The sequence below is a fragment of the Dasypus novemcinctus genome, chromosome 12 (assembly GCF_030445035.2).
Source record: "Dasypus novemcinctus isolate mDasNov1 chromosome 12, mDasNov1.1.hap2, whole genome shotgun sequence".
In the NCBI taxonomy this organism is placed as follows: Eukaryota; Metazoa; Chordata; class Mammalia; order Cingulata; family Dasypodidae; genus Dasypus; species Dasypus novemcinctus.
The window spans coordinates 30992630-30999969 of record NC_080684.1 but is presented as its reverse complement, the minus strand read 5'-3'; the positions used below and the strand labels follow the sequence as shown (position 1 = coordinate 30999969).

General features: G+C 35.3%; 1 pseudogene; it reads left to right on the top strand.

Annotated features, from left to right (window-relative positions):
* Positions 1-4865: 4865 nt before the first annotated feature.
* LOC101433680 (olfactory receptor 9K2-like) lies at positions 4866-5839 on the top strand (annotated as a pseudogene).
* The last annotated feature ends 1501 nt before the right edge of the window (positions 5840-7340 follow it).

Below are 7340 nucleotides of genomic sequence, written 5' to 3'. Positions count from 1 at the left end.
AGATGCTTATGTAAGGTCAAGAGGGAAACTGAGGCAAGTGTACATTCTGGGCCAAACGGGATCCACCAGACTAAATTCCATAGGACAGAGAAAGAAGAAACCCCACCAGAAAGGCGCACTGGCTCTTTTGACATTGTGGTGGATGCTTGTGAGGCCAGCAGTGGCTGCTGCAGAGAGGATTGATGTATCTATATTAACGGCAGCTACTGACAGTACTTTTTCTTTCTTGTACCGTGGTTGATGCTGGGGAAGTCACTTTCGTGTTCAGCAGCCATCTTTGACTATCCTCTTCTTTTCTTTGTGTGCAGATGTTTTATGTGTTTCCGTATCGCAGTGAGATAGGCCTAGCAGAACAGCCTCCCCGACTGACCATACCATACCCATGACTGGGAGCAAGCAGCCCCCGCTGCTTAAGGGACAGGAACTCTGAAGGAAGATTGATTGATACGTGCTTTTTGCTCAGTGGTAAAGTTCCCTCCTCCTGGGTTATAAAAACGTAACTCTCAGCACAGATTTGTCTCTCATCTGTTAAAGGAAACAGAGTGTTTGGAGCTGCCATCCACTGACCCTGACCCAAGCAGTTGGCCTCTCTGGGGTCTGGGTAAAATGGGCTCTCTTGCCTCCTCTTTTGGACCCTCTGTGCTGTGTAAATAATAAAGCGATCGTTTACTGAAAGTTTCTGTTGTGCCTGAGCTTGTGTTCCCACCATGAGCGATGAACTGTGTAGTAACTCTCTCCACAGTTGGTACTATATTCTTTGTAACTCACAAAAGTTACAGAGGGACATCTTATCTTATGAAAATCCAGAATTGTGCCATTCTTGGGTAGCCTGGAGCAATGTGAATTATTCTTTCCAAAGTAGAAGAAAATTCTCTTACCATGAAGAGTTAAATGCTTTCTTGAATTTTGGAGGTTATATATAACACTTCTCAGTGTGCATGCAGCCTTGAGGCACCCAGCTATACCTGGGTCCATTTAATGTCAGTGTTTTTCAGCTGGTTTAAGCCTCAGAATAAGTAACAGTGTCACTTGGAACTCATGCAGAAGAATATCCAAAGTTGCTCTGACATTTTATGGAATATCGGGATGTTCAATGAATATTGTGGCAAATTCTTATTAGAAAATTGCTGTACTAGTTCCTAAAGTGTCAGAGGAAAGCAAATTTTCCAAGTTCTCCTTTTGAGAAACAGCTTTAACTTTATGTTAGTAATGAAACATCCCCTAGAAATTTTATAAAGTGTGCTATTTCCTTTCTATTTCTTTCTACCTACCAAAAACTTTGCTGTAAGGATAAATTTAAAATGCTTTTTTTCAGTGAAAAAAAATTTAAGATTTAAAGATTCTTTCAATCTTCCCAAAGGATCCATAAAACAAGAGAAGAAAAAATTCCTACTATTCTATTAGGCTCTTTTAAAAAATCTAGAATATCCATGGTTCTTATGTACCTTTGCTCTAGAGTCTAAACGTGTTAATAATTAACTTTACTCCGAGGGGGACAGCATTGCAGAAAAGTCAATGCTGCAGTTGTTTGAAAAAGTTGCACTATTACGCCCAAATCAAAACTATTATGCATAACTGCTTCTGATATTTTGGCAGATTATTAGGGGTTCCAGATGGCTCAAGGCCTCTACTTTCTGACATACCCATGGCAATCTTCCCTTCTTGTCTGAAAGGATATAAGCATCCAGGAATGTGTGAGAAAGAATTTCCTGTGGCTTGTTTCCTCAGGTTCACGTTATGTAGCTATAAAATACAATTTCTGGAATTATTTCAGTTTTGGCAAGACATTATTTGGAATATTTACCTCATCACTCATAACATTTTTCAAGAAATCAACTATTAAGGAAAAGGACAAATACTTAAATAAGCAACCAGGGACATACATCATATTTTTATATGGGAAGAATCTAAAACTGGAATAATGACATGTATTTGGGCTTTCTGAGGGGAATGTTTTATTTTCTTGACAAAATGATTTTTCAGTACTTTGTAACTGTGACATAGTCATTACCTAACTTTATGCTTATGCTTTATAGAATTAAAACAATAACCAGAGGAAAGCTTTGGAATTCTACTTCTTCACTTTCAACAGCACTCAACAAATTAACAGACAATATAAGGTAAAAGTAACTTTTAAAAAATGTGATTTTTTGTCAAACATTAAGTCTCAAACTGACTACTTATTTGTTAGCTACCCCTGGAAATACTCCATTTTCGAGGATGAATGTTTTCAGTCATAAGCCTATTAGGGTTTGAATGGGTTTGATAGGAATAAATCTTGATAATGAAAATAATCCGTATCCTTGCCCTTAAGAATAAAGGAAGAAAAATAAGATATTATTATTTAAAATAAATATTTTTTTGGCTACTTCAGGCTCTCTTTTCAGTGCCTAACTACCTCACATCTTCCCAGCCCTAAGTATTTTTTAATTTAAAATTTTATTCTTTTTAATACAATTATTTGCATATTTAATTTTTGATGAAACTGATAAGTATTTCATTTAAATATTTTCAACATTTAATAATTTCTTGAATAACAACAATACAAAATGCCATTTTCTTTTTGGTAATTTCATCTCTCAGGCAAAATATTATGCATCTCTCATACTTTTAAAATCTTTCTAAACTTGTAAGAACTTCTCTGATTCCTTCCCTCAGTTCAGAATGGTTATACATAAAAGCATATATGCATATTGTTAATTTTAAACTTAATTAGCACTGATTATTTTGGTGTGAATTGTGGGACTGAGCAAGGAAAGGTGTAATAAAAGTAGTAATAGTTAACATTCATTGAGTGTTTATTCTGCCATAACAGTGCTAAGTGATTTATAAGCATTTTCTCATTTTGTACTCCTGAGATCTCTTGGAGGGTTATACTATTTTATCTCCATTTTTACATATGAGGAAACCATGGTATAATGAACTTCAATAACTTGTCTAAGGTCCCAGTTAGAAAGTTAGAGAAGCAGAACTGGAACCTAGGTCTATATAAACCTAAATCCTATCTAACCATTGCACTATTACAGAGTCTTTATGTTTTTCTTTGATTATGCATGTTTAATTATTATTCAACTTTCATCTCTGTAATAAATATATATTGATTAATTACTATTTGCCATACACTGAACTTTGTGCTGACAATATACAGAGAAAAAGTTGAAGGTTTGATTTTAAGGAAGTGATTGTCAATTGAGGAAGAGAATTATGTTAAAATACTGTGATGATTGCTCTGATCATTGGAAGTATAATGTATGCATAAAGATATTCTGGCATAGGTTGGAGAATTAGGGAAATTATTATGAATATATATGAAATTTTAGCTAAACTCTAAAGCTCAAACAGAAGTCAGACTGGTAAAGGAACAGAATTGCAGCTTACCCAAGGATGGTATAGCATAGTAATTAGAGCATGGATTCTGGAACCAGGTTTCCTGGTTTCAGAAGCTAGTTCTGATACTAGTAGTTGAGTTTCAACAGCCTTCTTCATTCTTCTGTGCCTCAGTTTCCTCATCTGTAAACTGGGGAATATAAGGGTATCCACCTTATATTATTGTAGTGATTGAAAGAGTTACTATGAAAAACCCTTAGAAAGTGGCTGGCATAAAATAAGTGCCACATGAATGTTTGCTATTATTATTATTGCTTAAGGAGAATTGTGCATATAAAGCCCTGAGGGTAGAGAAAGGATCAACAATATCGTTAATAGAAGGAGGCTGAAATGTACTTGAACTGACTAGTAAATGAACTAATGAAGACCATGAAATTTATATGTGGGATAAATAAAAATGTAATCAACAATTCCCTCTGTCTTTTTAAAAAGTATCCATTTATAAGATATTTCTTCTATCTAGACTATTTTAAGGCCTCTTCACAAAAAATGATGAGCAATAGGGCTAGGAACACAGGAAAATTTTCTTTATAAGATGGCTTTGGTGTTGCGGGAAACTGGTTTACCTGTTCCCTGTTTGTTGCTTCCTGTTACTGTAGATGTTGCCTTATTGTAGATGTTGCAGTTGCCTCCTGTTATTGTAGATGATGTTGCAGTTCTGATAGAAACAAGCTGATTGTTAGTTTCTAAATAAATACGGTGTGGAAGTGAGGGTTGAGGCTCTCATTTCCAGAAGCTGTGAATCCCCTAGTCCCATCTTTATCTCTTCTCTTGTGTCTCTCTTTGTCCTTTGTTTCGTAAGTTCTGCATTGCCTTTACTTCAAGGTAACCAATTGCTGACTTAGTGCAGCACTTCGGAGTTCCATCTAGAAGAAAAATGCTAGAAAACATGTACAAATACTTGGTTTTGGTGGTACAGAACCACAGGGTACATAGCTTCTATCAAAAGCCAACGAATACATGACCTAATGAAAACTTAGATTTTAAATTCAGTCACTTTATATTTGCTGGTATTCTCTAAATTAAGCTATTTTCCTAACCCAGACTGCTGAGAGAACCAATGTCTCCAAAGCCGACAACCTAAATTGTTTTTCAAATATCATTTCTGCAATTATTTGTTATCTCTTCCAAAACTACTTCATGATATTGAAATTATAGTATAAATTATGAGTGGAAAATTTCTAGAAGTTATACTTGTGAATTTAAAAGGCATTGGGGTAGAATGACATTGTGCTGGACTCAAAGACAAAAAACTTATTAATTAAAAAATTTGCTAAATTAGGAAAATAAAATTTAAAGTACATAATCAGTTAAAATTGGTTTCAGTTTAAGTCACTATTTATATGAGGCTAAAATTAATAACAATTACAAAATAACTTTGAAAATCTACATATTGTAAGAGGTTATTTGCAACACTAGGATCAAAGTCAAGAGCTCATTTGTTTATTTTACCTTCTGCCTCTCAGCAAGTCTCTACCATGGGTGACAGAGGAATAAGTAACCACTCAGAAGTAAGTGACTTCATTCTTGTAGGCTTCAAGGTAGCCCCACAGCTCCACATAGTCCTCTTCCTGCTTTTTCTGCTTGTATATACCATGGTCCTTCTAGGCAACATTAGGATAATGGCAATTATTTTGACCGATCCCAGGCTGAACACACCAACATATTTCTTCCTAAGCAACCTGTCTTTCATTGATCTCTTCTATTCATCTGTCATTGCACCCAAGGCTATGATCAACTTCTGGGCTGAGAAAAAATCCATCTCTTTTGCAGGCTGTGTGGCCCAGGTCTTTCTCTTTGCCCTCTTCATTGTGACTGAGGGATTTGTTTTGGCAGCCATGGCTTATGACCGCTTCATTGCCATCTGCAATCCTCTCCTCTCCTCTTTTCCGATGTCAACACGTCTTTGCACTCAATTGGATCCTATTTCTGTGGCTGCATCAGCTCAGTTCTTCAGACCAGCAGGACGTTCACTTTATCCTTCTGTGCTTCTCGAGCTATTGTTCACTTTTACTGTGATACTCGTGCACTTCAGAGTCTACTGTGTTCAGATCTCTTTATCTATAAAATGGTGACTTTTTCTTTATTCGGCGTCATTATCTTGCCTACCATCATAGTCTAATTCGGTTCTTACATGTATATTGTGTCCACAGTTCTAAAGATAAACTCCACTGAGGGACGTAAGAAAACCTTTTCTACTTGCAGCTTTCACCTGGGAGTCGTGAGTATACTGCATGCTGCTATGTTTTTTATGTATCTCACTCCTGACAGATTTTCAGAGCTGAGTAAAGTGGTCTCCTAGTGTTACACCCTGGTCACTCCTATGTTGAATCCTTTGATTTACTCTCTGAGAAACAACGATGTCAAAGAGGCTGTAAAAAAACTTTTAGGGAAAAAAATACTATTCTTTGATATTTCTCTTTCACCAACTGTATTGGGGCTGCTTATGTAGTACCCTTGTGGCTTTTAATAAAAGCTATTTTCCTGGTTGAAATAACCTTTCTATTCATTACTTTAAAAAATTCCTTTGAGACAATGTTGACACTGAAAGTCCTGGAGAGTAGAGTTGCCCTGGCCACTGGAGAATAATTTTTAGTGGGGAGTTTTCCACTAATCTCACATAACATTTTAGTTCATAGAATCTCTATCTATTGATTCTTATAGCATACTGCTGAAAGGTAATTTATTTTTTGTCTGGTGTTTGTCTTTAGAATTGGCCCTCTCTCATATACATAATCTTTAATAATTGACAGTAATGCCCAATTAATTTTTTTAAATAAAATGTTTTCCAATTTTATAACTAATTTTTGGATGTTAAACAGTTATTGAGTTTTTACTCTAAATCAAATATTTTTTTTGATTAACAAAGAAGTGAAGTAATAATAAGAAGAAACTAATAAAAAGTGACCTTCATTATATACATTAACTTGGAAAACTGTATATTGAGTATGTGTTATTGTCATTCATTGTGGAATGCTCTGAGGTACTGCTAGCTGCTGGATCCTAGTACAAAGAAGCATGACATAGGGATCTGCAACATTTTTGGGCTGTAATTGCCCAATTTGAATCTTCATAATTTTTTCCTGTGTTTATTCTTGCTAAGGAATATTTAATGATGGTATAAAGCAAGGGAGTTATCAAAATAGAATGTGATACAAAACTTACACACCTTGCCTCTGAATGGGTTTACTCATTCTTTTAACCTTCACTGGCTGCCTATGTGTTCTGGTCTCTGCTAAGTTCAGGGATAAATAGCCTCGTTTTTTAAGGAAGTTGTAATTTATCAAGAGAGTCAAATCCTTAGACACATAATTAAAATAATGTAGGTGCATGACAAAGTGCTCATAAAGATTGTAGAGCAGGGCTCCTAAAAATGGGTGGTGGTGAATTAGGGAAACTATTCATGGACTACTTGGAAGATGCATTTAAAGGGGACAATATTTGAGTTTGGGAAACTGCTACAGCATTCATTTTATTGATGCAGGCTTAAAGGATGGCATTGCTATGGAAGAAGAACATATGTGAAAAATTTCAGCTAAAATATGAAGAATATAGTAAGTTTAGTCTGAGCAGAGTGCATCATGTGTTTTTAACCTGAATGAGTATACTGGTCATGGTAGAAACAGATAAAACAGATAAAACATATAAGAGTAAGAGAATGAAAATGAGTTAATTATTTGATTCATTCAATAAATAGATATTACAAAGACTATGAAATCACAGTGCCTGTTTCCAAATGCAATTTACTAACCATATGCCCTCGGAAAACTTTCTTAATATTTCTGCTTGTTTTATTTTACATCTGCAAAAGTGGGAAATTGTAACTACCTTGTAGAGTAATTTAAGAAATGAATGACATTACCCATGTATAGCTCTAATAATTGTGTGTGGCTTTGAATTAGCAAGTGAAACATGGTTTTATTACCACAGATACAATCACCATCACCATCACC